The sequence below is a fragment of the Microcebus murinus genome, chromosome 5, assembly GCF_040939455.1.
Source record: "Microcebus murinus isolate Inina chromosome 5, M.murinus_Inina_mat1.0, whole genome shotgun sequence".
Lineage (NCBI taxonomy): Eukaryota > Metazoa > Chordata > Mammalia > Primates > Cheirogaleidae > Microcebus > Microcebus murinus.
In genome coordinates, this window is record NC_134108.1 from 45219284 (window position 1) to 45235410 (window position 16127).

General features: G+C 36.5%; 1 protein-coding gene across 1 annotated transcript in view; it reads left to right on the forward strand.

The window, feature by feature from the left end:
- Nucleotides 1-16127, forward strand: part of HS3ST5 (heparan sulfate-glucosamine 3-sulfotransferase 5) — a 153223-nt gene that overhangs the window by 37490 nt on the left and 99606 nt on the right. Inside the window, exon 2 of the mRNA XM_012753210.2 lies at nucleotides 12580-12693. The gene's annotated coding sequence lies outside the window, so the exon portion shown is untranslated. The remainder of the gene's footprint in view (nucleotides 1-12579; nucleotides 12694-16127) is intronic.

Sequence of the window (16127 nt, forward strand, 5' to 3'; positions counted from 1 at the left end):
GAGGACTATTTTTGCTACAAAAGTAAGCTCTCTTTTAAAATGTTCACACAGCTCTACCAGGACCCCTTGACATTTCAGTAATATCTACAATGGCCAAAGCTATAATATTTTGAAATCTTGGTGCAGGTCATGATGCCATGTACTCTGCTCTTCTGCAAGATTCACTACAATGCCAGAAGCAGCTTAATACAAGTTTACAGAACAAGGCTATTGTTACTAAAGGGAAGTTTCGTTTTTTTTCCCCTGTGGTAAGGAAACTTTGTAGTAACCAAGTCAAAATATATTTCTGATTTTAAGAATCAATTGGAACATTCCAAGAAATACTTATGATATCTCAAAGAATAATTTAGAGTTGTGTTAACTACACAGTCCATTGTCTCCTCTGGTCAGGGATTCTCAGAGTTACATGTGAAAAAAAAAATAGCAGATAGATGTAAAGACCACAGGAAACTATGTTAGGCCACAAGGTATTTATGAAATTTCATTTTGGGAAACATCAGGTATCTAGGATTTGGGTGACTAAGAAAAACAATAATTTAAAAATGTATATTGTGTGAATTTCACAATGTTCTCCAGGTCACACAGGTGGAGAGAAGGTTAGGAGTCAGTCTGACCCTGAGTCTGTGTTCTCCTCTGCAATGCTAACTGTGATTATGGGACGGCCAGGATAAAGGCTCCAGAAAGATTCAGAAATCCCAGACAATTCTTGCTGGAAAAGTGCATCAGCAGAATGACTTGGCTATGGAGAGTTTTAACAGTTCTTCAAATCCAATTGCATTTGACCTTGATACACACATGTAGTCTCTAAATTGCTGAGATCAAACATTGCAAGAACCCCAAAGGTGGCAAAAGAGTTATTCCAGTAAGTGTGACAGTGACTCACGTGATTACAGCAGAGAAATAGAATGTATTTGCTTGTTATTATTTTCCTAGGCAGGTTAGCTCAGAAGGACACCCACTATGAGCTTAATTGTGTCCCCCCAAATTCATATGTTGAAGACCTACCACCCCCAATGTATTTGGTGATGGGACCTTTAGAAGGTAATTAAGGTTAAATGAAGTCATAAGGATGGAGTCCTACTCTGATGGATTGGTGGCCTTAAAAAGATGGAGAGAGAGCTCTCTCCAGGAGCATACACCAAGATAAGGCCATGTGAGTATACAGTGAGTAGGTGGCCGTCTATAAGCCAGGAAAAGAGCCCTTACCAGAACTCGACCATGCTGGTACTGTGATCTTGGACTTCCAAGCCTCCAAAACCATGAGAAAATAAATCTATGTTGTTTAAGCCACCCAGTCTATGGTATTTTGTTGTGGCAGCCCAAGCAGACTAAGACACCAAGAGAAAAATGTACTAGGGAGATTCGAATGTTGAAACAAAGTTTGCATTGTGTGTGGCACAGGATCTCCAAGTCCAGAGTTAGATCAAAGTTTAGATGACACCAAGGATCAAAATGCAAGAATATTCTGAAACTATGGATACAGCAGGATCATCAGCGAAGCAGGATCAAATCAGTATTTAGCATAGTGAGTAAGAGTTTAAGCTTTGAAATTAAACTAGGTTAACTTCCTTCTCTACCTTCTACAAGTTGTAAGAATTTAAATGTTACTTAACTCCACCATTCTAACTCCAGTACTTTACTACTACTCTTACAATAGAGATAATGATGCCTTTATCACATAGCTGTTGTGAAGGTTAAGATATTAGATTAGATATTAAATTATTGCTATTTGGCACAATGTCTGGCACAGGCTAACATCTCAGTGAGTTGGAAACGACATACAGCTGCCTAAGGTCAAGAACTTGGGATCTGAACTGCATTCATTTATTCATACACCAAATATTTATTGCATGCGTACCATCTGCCACACAAGATTTTAGGTGCTAAAGATAGAGCAGTGAGCAAAACAGGAAGAAAAGAACAATCTGCCTGCAAGGAGCTTGCATTCTGGAGCTATAAGGCTAGTGACAAGTACCAGGCGTTGGCAGGCTCTCAGCCACATCCCACATCCCCCATTCATACAGTCCCTGGCTGGCAGTGGCTAAATACATAAAAAAAGAAACCAAATGTATGCTGTCAAATAGTTCATTACATGTGTGGTAAATAATAATCATTTCTTTTTCAAAAATGCATGAAGGACTCTTGTTTGTCATAGCATTTTGTAAAAAGCTACTTATCATCCCTATTCTCTGAAAGCCTTTCTTCTCCCTCATCTCTCCCTTTTAAAAAGATACCCTCTATATAAAGACAGCTTTCCTAGTCTAAAAAGAAGTACACCTTGATCTATCCATTGTCCTATAATGTTTATTTGCTTTCCTGAACCTTGTCTCCAAAAGGTTTCAACCTGACAAAAAGGAAAACAGATGTTAAAACACGTTGGAAAATTAAAACCTCACAATGACACATTTCTGAAAGGGCCCTCTCCCATTGCATGCTCCATTTCTTAACCTTCATGCAAACCTGTACAGGGCAGCTCCAGGAACTTTCTAGCGTTCCTGTGTGTGGGTTTTCCCTTGTCAACATCCATCTTTACCTCTCAATTCAGAAGGCAAGTTAAAATAGTGGACTCTTGCCACATAAATTATTGGAGACCAGATTTTGCTTTGTTTGGTGGCCATTTACTATGTTCTTTGTGGTGTTTGTCATTCTTTTGTCACTCATATGGAGAGCTGATTGGTAAATGGATTTGGTTATGAATAAACCGTTTTTCACAGCTAAAAATCCATTTACCAAGAGATGCCTCTATAGTGACAGTGTGGCTTTTCCTTTATTATTTGAGGACAACCTGTGTTCATGCATATAAAATCCAATATTCAAGAAGCTAAGAGTGATAAAGATGGTGAATTATATATGTATAAATGCTGTCAGAAAAAAATACAGCTAAGGGAAGCACTGGTATCAGATGCTTATATTTAAATAAAAGATTGCAAAAAAGAAAGAATAAGTGTTTTTGGAAAACATTAATGAATAAGCAGTTGTGGTAAATAAATAATCACTAGAAACAATGCTGAAAGCAAACTGGACTTATTCTAGAATTTTTTCATGTTTAAGCAAAGTTGTGGATTTCTCTTTCTCGTTCTGTGTAAATGCATAAATGGGCTACTTTTTGCCCAGTTACAGAAAAGTATTCTTATTTCAGTTAATTTCCTTCTTTTAGGTTTGCGATACAGATCATGGAAAAAGTATGATTTTTTTACAAAGTTTGTTGTTTTTAATACACATTTATAAATTTAAAGTGCCAAATAAATATAGCCTTTCATATAGCAAACTCTTACAAAAAAGAAATGCTTCCTTTGTAACTAGAACACCTCTCACAGGACTAAATCCTTTGTTAGTAAGATAAATTCTAGAAATGGATTTCAGAGTAAAGACCTCAGTGTTTGTTTTTATTCTTGTGAAACCAATAAAGTGCTGACAAGGAGTGCTATAATGTGCCACCATAGTTTAGAAATAAGGTACATTTAAGAGTGTTCTTTATTGCCTTTTGAGGGTTGGATGTTGCTAACCTTAACCACACTGCCAGGAACACGATGCTTTGCAGTAGCGGCAGCAGGGGGGATTGGACTCATTTGAGCCCCACCTGAATATTATACACATGCTTTAAAAATGTCAAACCTTTAGGAATACTGGAGCGATTATAATACTGTGGCATTATGTTCCCATAGGTTTAAGTCTGAAATATACGAAATTTAAAAGAGGAAAAGGTGTGGATATGAAGATATGTGCTTCCATTGCTCTTCATATCATATTATTTCCTACCAAACTGCAACCCCATGTTATGGATAATAAATGTAAACATTATTTTGATACCTACTCACTTGCTTGCTTGAATCTGGATGTTAAAATGTATGATGACTTCACACTCAAACTACAGACCTGCATTACAGTTCTGAGGACAAGAGGGGGAGAGTGGTAGGAAAATACAACTCAACTTTCAACCCTGGTGTAGGGTTAAGCTTGCGAGGAAAATGCAGTCTGCACAGATGCCTGAACATGGGAAATGGGTAGGGAGTTTGTCAGCAAATCACGGAGTAAAAGAAGGCTTGAAAGCAGGATTCCCAGTTCTGGCTGAACAATAGAATCACCTGGGGAGCAGACCAATTCTTGGCAGTGACTAGCATCTAAGTTAAGACCGCAGAAAGAATTGGTATATAGGACCTAAAAATAGATGTATAGCCCAGAGCGTTTCTCTATACTTTTTTTAACACCTACACTGCATATTTTCAACAATGAAGCCATTCCTTGTTTTTTTTGTTTTGTTTTTTTTTGGGGGGGGGGGCGCGACATGGGGAAGAAAGTAGATATTTTTTATCATTTACCCAGAGTGGGCATTCAGTAACTGCTTTGTTGCCAACCTGACTCCATGTCCAGCCGCAGCCCTGCGGAGTTGAGCTGAACGGTGACTGTCCCTGTGAGCAGGCATGCATGCGTACATGAGGCTCGGCGTGAATGAAAAGCAAGATTGATTCTTTTGAAAATGTTTGCTTGGTTCTGATTAAAGATAAAAATAAAAACTGTAAGTTTCCACAAATGATACAAACGGTTTTTTCTTACAAGGTACCCATTTATATGTTCAACAGCATTTGTTTATCTTTCTTGAGAAAGTCCTTCATTCAAGGACCACATTGCAACCATGGATCATTTATGTATAATTTGGTAGATGATAGACGTTTGAAATTACTGTGACAGGTGTTTTCACATTGTTTCTGCTGATCTGAGAAAAAAAGCACATTGCCAGAAAAGAGTGTGGAGAACTTAAATCCCTCAGAATCAATTTGAAGCACCCTTTTGAAATGGGAATTGCTATAAAGAAGCATTTTGGAAAGGGGCGGGGGTGGGGAGAACAGTTCTTGAGATGAAAATACAGTTCACTAAAACAAATTTATTTCTCTGATGGAGACTATATATACTGTGCTTTAATTTATTCATCATTGTTATTGCCCTTGAAATTGTTTCCTGCTACCATCCACATGACAGCCTTAGGAAGCTGTAAAGAGAGCCCATGAAAACAACTCCATGTGTGTTCCTGGTGAAATATTTCAATATATTTCAAAATAGGAAATGAGTGTACTAAACAGACAAAGAAATACTGAAGGCTGAAGACTGAAACATACAGAGAGGGAATCTCTCCCACAGAGAAGGGCCCATCAGGGCCAGGGCTAATCTGTAAAACCAGTAGCAGCTGTGTTAAGTAATTTATGTGGAAATAAAAATTGTTTTTATATTACTTTTGCTGTGGAGGATAACATTCCATAAGCTCATCGTATTTTTAATCTTGACTTAAGAAAAGTACTGCTGTGGCAATTTTTAAAATAAGAGTTCCACTTATCTCTGTGCAAGGAGCTCCTTCCCTTCCCTCTGCATCCTCCCCCTGTGCCCTCCCCCTCCAGCCTCCAGCCTCCCTCCCCCCTAGGCGAAGGCATTAGTGAAATGTAGAAGCAGTTGGGTCGCACTGCTATTTGGGTGTATTCTGAATAAATGCCTCCTGTATTTCAGAGGTGGTCTGAGGTCAACTAATGCAATTTCACTTTGATTACTTATTTGAATTTTGGATACAAAGAACCCTGAACCAATTCCCTGAATTTGTCATAATCATATTTTAGTTATCCACAGCTGCTTCATTAGATTTAAGGCCCTTTCAAGAGTATATTGATTATTACAGCTCTTCATTATCTAGTAACAATATTCATAAGATGCCCTATTCTCCAGCTCCATTTCCCTTTCCCACCAAAGGTACTGGTTTCAAATTTTTCTCCTTTTCCAGTCACAGCATCCCCTTAATAGTTCTCAGATTATAGAGACACAGCAGTAGAAAGCAAGACCTTCAGCTACTTCACTGTTATATGCTGGTCTCTATAAATCCTTCCGGCCCCTTTCAATCCACCCTTGTTACCCTGAGAAGTCCACTCAAATCTGAGCGTGGCATTTCAGAGCTTCATTGCTCCTATTCTCTACCTAGATCTTTCCTTTATAGCGATCACTGATAGGAAAAAGTTTACACCAAAATGTGAGATGTGTTGTTCCAGCTAAATGAAATAACCAAATGGGACCATTAACGTTAACACATGCCATGCCAACTCAAATACGTTATTTACTTTTTTTAGCTGATTAAGAATTGTAATTGTCTTTTGAGAAAAAAAATTAAAAGTACATAAAAATATATGCTTACTTGACAACCAAGGACAGCATGAAAATTAAAAAGAAAAGTATCAACACCAAACAACAAAACATTTAATGTTTCCCTAGTAATTGAGGTAACTATAATGTCTGAGATCAGGTTTTTATAAGTTCTAGCATTTATTTACTTTTTTCCCCTTTCATTTTTTTATTTATTGTTTTAAAATATTACAAGGTACAAACGTTTTGCTTACATAAATTGCTTTTGTACCATTTGAGTCAAAGTTATAAGTGTGCCTATCCCCCATTTAGTATGCATTATAGTCTTTTTTTTTCTAAATGTGGTTATATTTAACAGTTTATATTATTACCAATAAAAAAAAAGGCCGAGTGCGGTTCATGCCTGTAATCCTAGCACTCTGGGAGGCCGAGGCAAGGTGAATTGTTTGAGCTCAGGAGTTCGAGACCAGCCTGAGCAAGAGCGAGACCCCTGTCTCTACTAAAAAAATAGAAAGAAATTAGCTGGGCATATATATATAATTAGCTGAGCATGGTGACCCATGCTTGTAGTCCCAGCTACCTGGGAGGCTGAGGCAGTAGGATTGCTTGAGCCCAGGGGTTTGAGGTTGCTGTGAGCTAGGCTGATCCCACGGCACTCTAGCCCAGGCAACAGAGTGAGACTCTGTCTCAATAAAACAAAAACAAAAAAAAACACCCTCCCTCCCAAAAGAAACCATCCCATATTGGTCATATATGAATATCTCAGTCAAATTGTTCTTTATTCTTTTTAACAAAGTGTTTGAGAGCATCTAAAATATTCCAAGCACTGGTCTAAGTGGTAGAGATTTAACAGTAAACAACATAGATATAGTCTTAGCCCTCATTAGCTTACAGGCTTGGGATATAGGTAAGTAAAGAGAGAATCACATCACTCTATGACAAAGACAAAGCGAAAAGACACTTAGAGAAAGAATTGTTAGAGAAGTCTTCCTGAGGAAAGTGACATCCCAGGCTAATTGGGAGAGTGAACCAAGCAGAGGAGCAAGAACTTGGCATATTCAAGGAATTGGGAGAAACTCTGGATGAATGAATGACCAAGGGCAGGGTGGAATGGGGACAGATGGAGCTGGAGAGCAATCAGGACCCAGTATGCCATACAGGGTCACAATTGGGGAAGAGACAGGTGGGGGAGCAAGAGAGGTCTTATAAGTGTTGACTTTAAGTGCTGTAGGTTTCCAAGTGAGGTTTCCGTTAGGCAGAGCCTGCACTACCAATAAATAAAGAATTTAATTTTGAAATTTATGATTTAATAGATAAGTTTCATTAAGAGGTAACTGAATTTCTTGAGATTCCCTGGCTAGTTTATTAGAAATTCATTCGACTTATTTCCTGTTATTAATGTATAATATTCACTTAATGCTGTATTTGCAGCTCTCTTTCTCAACAAATTTCAGAATTATATTCTTAAAAATATTTTGAGTTGCGTTTTCCTATCCTAATTGTTCATCTTTAGTTTCTCTGTACTTTTTCAACCATAAGTTGACATAATTAAAAATGTTGTGGGCTACCATAAAGAAGTGCAAAATCAAAACTATAAAATAGACTATAGCATTACATTAAAAGAGACAATCCCGTGGAAGTTTAATTCCCCATGCTTGTCAAAAGTTGTTAAAACATTGCTTGCCTTTTTTGAATATAAAATGTGGGCAGACATGTACTAATATATCAAAAAGTGACACTTTGTCAAAGTAGGCTTTCATGGGAGAATGTTCTGAATAAAATGTTTTCTTTTAAAAAGAACCCTACCTGTTTAACATTCCAAAGCAAATACAAAAGAACACAAAATGCCTGAACTTACTGCCAGTCACAACAGTTAGTTTCAGTTACCCTTTAGTACTTTTTTTTTATATTCCCAAAATTATTCCTCCAAAAGAATTATCAGTTTTATTCCATGATAACCCTAGCTTGAAGCAAAATAAAAGTAGCTTTGACCCTCCTCAAAATGGATTCTTTTCAGACTTACTAGCACTTCTAATAGTATGATGATGATATGGTTGGCTATGTCTACAGTTAGGCTCGATGTAATTATATGTGAAGCAACAATTCCCTTATCTATTAGGAACACTCGCTGCAGCTAACTGCATTTCACTGTCTGGCAGATGAAATATAGAATTAAAATCTCAAACTAGTTTCTCAAAGTTGTTTTTTTTTTTTTTCCCCAAGTCATTTTAAAATCTTTTAGCCTAAGAGAAGAGGGTAGCCAGAAAAGAACAGGAAACCAGACGGTATTTAAAGGCCTTAGCAAGATTAACAAAGCAGATGTGCCTGTGAATCTATCTCTTCCTATTCGTCAAATTGTCCCCCTCTGTCCTGATGGCTTTGTAATGGTTCTTTCCAATCCTGGGACCTTCTAAAGATGTCCAGAGTTAAGATATTGGCTGATAGTTGAAATGTTAAAGTGAAAATCAATAAATAATGGCCTTGATCACAATCTAATGTCGTCTTACCTAAATAGGAGGGATATTTGTATCTGTTGCCCACATTCTTTGGAGAGAGTGCACCTAAGACTAGCTCTTGAATGGGTCTATTGTTCATTGTTTAGAAACCAAGGAGAATGACTGGAAGAGACAGAAACAAATGGCAGTTGAAGTAATTAAGATACAGCAAGGCTTAAAGGCATCCTGGAATGCCACATAACAGGCCTAGTGTGAAAAGAAGAGAAATATTCTGCACAACTTTACTTGAGGTGTAAGCTGAGTCTGATTGTATAACCTGCTTACAATTAAAATGCTGCCGTCTCTTAGAAGGGTTATTGGTGGTATTGGGGGTGGAGGTTGTGCAAAGGTTTGAGCTAATGTTAGAGAATGGTGGGGAAAAAGTCTCCCCAACTATAAAGGTTCATTGGAAAGTAGAAAACCCAGGTTTTAATAAAAAACTAGAAAATTCCACATATATTGGTATGAGAGGATACTAAGATTGGAACAACAGATTTTAGTTATTAATACTCAAGCCAAACTCACTATGTTGTTGTTATTGTAGTGGTGGTGGTGGCGGAGGAGGAGGTGATGGAGATTGCAAGCATTTCAGAATGGACAGTGCCTTCTCTAGCCCTCTCAGCTGGAGCTGGGGTCAATGAGGTGCAGAGCTATGGATTAAAGCTTTGCATCCTGCTTCCGTCGCTTTCTAATTATGCACACAAATTATGTATGCCTTAGACTCTCCAGGCCTCACTTCTTTCATCTGTAAAATGGGCCTAATATCACTTCATTAAGTATTTAGTTCTGTATCTAATTCAGTACCTAATGAATGGTTGCAATCATCATTAATAGACAAATGTGCACAGCTCGGCAGTTTTGCCTACCAAGTACAATAAGGACATTCATGGGTGTAGTTTCTCACTACACCAGGAAACCCCTTCCACATGACTCCTAGAGCATTTTAGAATATACTCAGATCCTGTAGACCAAGAAATACTTCTGCATCACTATATACTGTCTCTTGTTTTCTATATAAAGAGATCATGCTGTTTGTTTCAGTACAATTTAAAATCAGAACTCTTACTTGAAAACACTTTCTGGTTACATTTATTCGAATGACTCACAAAAAAATTTATTACACTGATCATTACAACCAGTGGTGCCTCCTAAATGTAAAGGCCAAAATTAACTTCTAAAACTTACACTTCCTTAAAGTTTAAACAATCGTATCCTTAGCTATGGATTATTATTTCCTGGAAGGTTAAAGTATATATCCTATGTGGAATGGAATTGTCAAGGACATATCAATATTTGATTTTATTATACATTAGCCATGCCAGAGACCCTGCAGTTCTACCTAATGTAAGCAGCTCACTAGGAGTCCACAACTGAAACCAACACAAGATGCAAATTTATCCTGATATATTTTAATATTAAAATTTTACAGCACTTTTTGAGCTATTTTGTGAATTAATTAATTTCGAAATGGATGAGGCAGTAACACTGAACTTTAGCTAATTATGCTTAAATTAAAAATAAGCATTTAAAATAACCATTTTAATTAAATACAAGGTTCAGGCAACTAATCATTACAAGTGGAATTGGTAACTTGAGATTTATCATTCTGAAACCACTTGTACCACATTTCTAATGAGTTCTTTCCTCTACTTAAATGAAAGACTAAATTTATCTCCCCGATGTGGCAGCTAGTAAAAGATAACCCTTTCTCAGGTCATGGTTGTCAATTTTATGTTGAATCAGAGCAAAAAAAAAATTGTTTTATTACAGTCTCTTAGATCTAAAACTGTGTTTACTATTTGCTAACCCATTTCCAACTTACAGTATTTTAATTCTATAAACACCAAAGAAAAACCTTACTAACTGAAATAGCATTTATTACTATAAAAGAAAATGGTTATATTTTGTAAAAAAAAATTTTTTTAATTATTGTTTTTATAGAAGAGACTTCGATAGGACAAACTAGGATGGAAATAAAAAAAAAAAGAGACTTCGAGAAAGGAAAATCTAAATAATTTTGTGATTTAATTTTTTAAATTCTATTACAATTTCATGAATAATGAGAGTGACATCCCAAAGAACTTCATTTCACAAGTTGTGGATATATATATACTCTAAACTTTATATTTGTAAGAATATATAGTTTTGTATTTTTTTAAATCGTTGGCTAGTTTTTATACAGTAATGGAACTATCATTTAGCACAAATTCTGACAATAAAATGTTAATTAAGTGAATAAATTACTGATAAATTTTACAAAATATCTTTAAAAGGGCTCTCTTTTAAAAGCATTTTGTTGTTGTTATATCTTACTTTCTACTTTACTCAGAATAGCTGATACAGCTGAAGTGCATGTACTCATAGCATTGAAGTCAGTCTGTTTTTCTATTATCTGTTGCATTCCTGTATTTTGAAATTAGTACACATGTTAAGAATCTAAAAGAGAGCACAACCTCTGCTGGCTAAAAGAGAGAAAATTAAAGGCAAGTTGGCTGATTCCTTGAACTAAATACCTGCAATTATTGATCCTCACATTTTTCTTCTGTTGTAAAAACTGAACTAATTGCAGGTACTACCCTTAGGGGATGAGCTCTACAGTATAATGAATGTTGAGTGCCCTCTTGAATTTAGCATTTTAATTATTCATAATTATAATGATTTCTGTTTATGTGAGAACTTTGGAGATAATTCTAGTTTATCAAACAAATTGAGAAGCAGAATAGTTGAGGCTTTATTTTGTTTTGTTTTGTTTCATATTGAGGTCAACAGGCCTGTGGGTATGCCAAGAAGTTCTCATAAGCAATAGAGCCAGCTTTCTGGCTAATAAGTGGGCACGCCTAATGTGTGTTGTGTCCTGAAATAACTGGATGCACATTTTTCTACTCATTCTCTGATTTCTCTAGAACTATGTGGACAATATTGGGGTTGGGGTTGTGAGGTGAAGAATTGACAAGGACTCAACTGGAACAATTGGAAATAATTTGTGAAAGTTTGTTAATGAGAGAAGAGATACAGTAGATTCAGTAGCTGGCTATTAGCCAAGTGTATAAATTTTTAAAGCCTTTTCTTTTTCTTGAAAGAGGTTGTGTGTGTGTGTGTGTGTGTGTGTATGTGTGTTTCCTTAGTTCCCCAAATGTATTTACATACAATAGACCCAAGTAAAAGATGGATTTCTGGGCCATTTTGAACCACAATAATCTTTGTATCTGTATCTACTATTACTGAATATATATTAGTGATAATGATGTATTTGGTTCCTATAATCTATTTAGATGTCATGTACAGTCTTAATAGTACCCTGAAATAGTGATTAAATATTACTTTTAAAAAAGAGTTTGGCATTGCAGTTTATTGTATTTTTCCCATCTTTTTTTTATCCCTCTAATATAGTGCTTTAGTTTCAGAGCCAAACTTGTCCTCTATAACTAGAGAATTACCCAAGTTTCCTGGTAGTCTATATTCAACTTAGGAAGAAGTAGCAACTGCTTAATATATTTAAGTGGTAGCAAAGGTAAGAATGATTGATATGGATAATCATGTTATGACTGTCAAAAGGTCAGTCTGGAGATACACAATACAAAGCATTTTTAAGGAGAATAAGTTTAATCACTGTCACCTAAAATCTTTAGCAGCCAGATCAGAAACAAGGTTCTGTCATAAGAACATTATTTAAAAGTACATGTGGGTAACTCCCAATTTACAATCCCATCTCTGATCAAGGGAAATTAACAGTTATGTATTCCAGAGTCAAGCCCAAATGTGATTTCTGTTCTTCATCAGCAAATTGCTTAATAAAAGGGAATGGAAGTACTATGAATAAAAGAAAAAGGAAAGAATGTTCTTATCAACCATAATATACTTCTCCTTCCCACAACAAATCTTTAACTACACACACTAAGGATCCCCAAAAACAAACAAACAAAAAGACTAACTGGAAAATCATTTTGTCTCCATGTCCACCCCCTAGGTGCTAACAAGCAGGGTACAAACAGAAAGGATAGCCAGTAGGTGAGGAGAGGCCATGGAATATCCACCAACAAGATAATCATCGCTGGAGTCATTGGGAAGTGTCTGAATGTAGGTATGTGTACTAAAGGCTTCTGTGTGCTCTTGTAATCCATTATCTAACTTTCCCTACTTTCACCCATGCTATATACCTGCTGTCCCATCAGTCACAGCCACTCAGAAACCCCTGGGGCCCTCCAGCAGGAGGTCTTCTCTCCTATCTTGGGCTTTTAAAACATTCTACAAAATAGCTTTGCACTGCCTCCTGCTCTCTTGTCTCAGTGTTCCCATGTAGCAAACTTCCTCCTCAGTGAAATGAATTCTTATTTTCCTGAACACAGAAATGCTTTATTTTTCCTGTCCCCACTATCTGTGAGGACAGATAACTTTCCCAACTTTCCCAACTCATCTTTGCTGGTTTTAGTTCTATTTACTCTCCAAGGCCAAAGTCAAGTTTCACCCATGTTCTAAAAATCTTGCTGATTTCTCCACCCCCATTATTTCCTTTCTTCCAAATGTCTACGGAACTGTGGTTGTACTCCTCCTCTGAAAATTGTTTGACAAGTTCTATCGTGTATTGCCTTTTATCTCCATATGCATATGTCTCAGCGTAACTGCTGTTTATTTCTGGAAAAGACAGGATCTGTTGTGTTCTTGAATACACCAGGAACCCCAGGGGAGGGAGACAAGCATGTGACGAGCTTCTGTGGCAGAGTGAGCAGCACACAGAGGTGGTTCAGAGCACAGACCTGGAGCCAGACTGCCTGAGTTTGAGTTCCTGCTTGGCCATCACTAGCTGGCTGGCCTTGGCAAGGTTTTTTTGTTAAAGATTTTTATGCCTTATTTCCTTATTTTCCTCATCTCCAAAATAGGGATAATAAAACTATCCATCTCAATGGGTTGTGATTATATGAGTTGATAAATGAAAAAGGAGTACAATAGTATCTAATACATATTAAACACTCAAAGAATGATTACCTATATTCATCACTGTATATACAGTAATAATCCATCTCAATTGATTTTCTCAATAAGGCTATGAAATAGATAGCATTGCCCCCATTCTCAAAACAGGACCACTGTGGCTCTGAGAAGTCTTTGCCTAAAATTGCTAAAGAAGGCAGAATCAGAACGGACGTGTCTGACCTTAAACCCTAGACATTTCGTTCTGAACATTGCCTCCCACACAGGCACCCAGGGACTAGTTGTTATTGATAATGATGAAATTTATTCTCCTCTATTCTTACACTTTTAAACAAAATTGTGCTAAAATTTCACTAGATCTGACATTTTAAAAATATTTTGAATGTGAAATGTTTTTAGTTGACTATAATACTTTTTTTATGGGCTAATCCAAATGGGGTGGAGTCATAACTACTTTTTTTTTTTTTTTGGTCTGATTTAGAGGCTAAAATTGAACTCAACAAGTATTTCTGTTCTGAGGCACTGAAGGAAAATGAGGGAGGAAAATGCCAAATGACTATTCCTACTCTAGGCTATTTTATAATCTAGGTGACTCAAGTAATGGAAACAGCAGAAACACCTACCACCTTTGTAACATCTCATTTCTTGGTTCACTGTGGGATTGGCCTTTCTCCCTACCCTCCCTCCTTCATCCCCTATAGGCTTGATACCATGTTACTGGCTACAAAAATAACACTTTTGGATTTGGTAGAATATGCCATTTTAGAGTAAACTATAAAATGTGTATGAAGTAGTTTTAAAATGGTTTGATTCTACTTGAACTTATTTTGGAGACTTTACAGAAAGCTCTGTTAAACATGGTATCCTAGACACTCTTGGAATCTCTTTATTGTCTAGGAAATCACTAGCAAGTCTGGTTCTTGTCACTTGCAAAATTCTTGGGCTGCTACTACTTCATTTGTGCGTCTGCAGCACTTAGCACTGTGCTGGGATGTGGTAGATGATTGATAAATTCTTGGTTAAATTAAATTTTGCCACCATACTAATACATTAAGTATACTGTGCCTCTCTGGCCTACCATTGAATTCCAGAGTAACTTCAGAGACTCTCAGAAGACCTAAGGGAACTGCCTTTAGGTGAAGCATCGCCAGGAGTGGGGATTTGAAAGACTAACAGTTTTGAACACTTCATCTTATTCTAGGATTTTTACTTTACACACATCATGTCATTTAATCCTCAAAATAACTCTAAGTTAGGCATTTTCATCCTCATTTACCAATAAGGAAGCTAAAATTCAGAGAGTTTAACATATTTAAAAATCACACAGCTAGTGAGAAAGAATTTCTAGTGCAAGTTTAATCCAAAGACCAAACAAATGACATAATAGTAATGGGAGGGAAGTGAGCCCTGGGTTCAGGATCCTGAGGTAAGTACACTGTTATGACACTAACTTCAAATGACCTCAGACATATGGTATAACCTCCTTGTGCCTCAATCTCCTCATCTCACATGACATTACTAGGAAGACCAAAAATTGTATTTGCAAAATGGCTTTGAAATGATCAGAGATGCTATAAACATAAATTATAGTTATGAGTCTGGTAAATATAAACATTGAAACATATCACTTTAAAACATTATATAAAATGTAGGCATAACGGCCATAATTACTAAGCCAAGGACTGGACATAGGATAAAACACCAGACATCAGGACTGTTGCATATTGAGCCATATGCCTTGTACGAGGAATGGTTGTATGGAAAGCTATTCACTCGGAACATTAAGAGTAATACTATCCATAACATGCGTGGCTTTAAAAATATGTGTGCACCTCCCAGAGTCCCTGAAACACCCTCACGGGGATCCAGCCTGCTGCTTCTTGAAACAATCTCTTTAACAGTTTTTCAGAGGAATTAATGACACTTCACTTTGTGGCTGATGACTGGTTTTGACCTTGTAGATGTTGAAGGGAAGTAAATGTATTTGATGAGTTATTAAGCACATGCCTCAGTTATTACGATAGTAAAAACAGCTCAGTCTTATAAAACTGTGAGGTGCTTTCTGTTTCTTAGCACTTAATTACATTCCTACTGAGTTTAGATAATAAGTCATTAATCTCAGCATAGGACATAGTGCATTTATTTAGATTTAAGAAAGTTACCCATAATTCTTTCTATTCTTTTGTTTATACTTAGGTAAATTTATTTCATACACAACTTACTAAACTTTAAAAATACCGTATTTTAAACTGAATGGGAACAGACAGTTTAGCTGATACTTTAAACAGTGTTTTAGTAGTCAAAACTAAGTTAAGAAACCACTTGTATATATCTTTTGTCAAAGCCTATCCAGGGGAGGCCTCTGCTTCCAAGATCTACTGCTGAGATGGACAATCTATGATCAATTGCTCAATTTCATCTGGCCAATTTCAACTGTCAAGTATTTCTAAAAATATATGTCCATGACAGTAACACATTTGACTTTTTGTAATAGCCTCCTTAGTATTTGCAGTTTATCATTATTGTTAATTATTAAGTATCTTGATGGTAGAATGGATTGTAAGGATAATGATTGCAGTAATATTG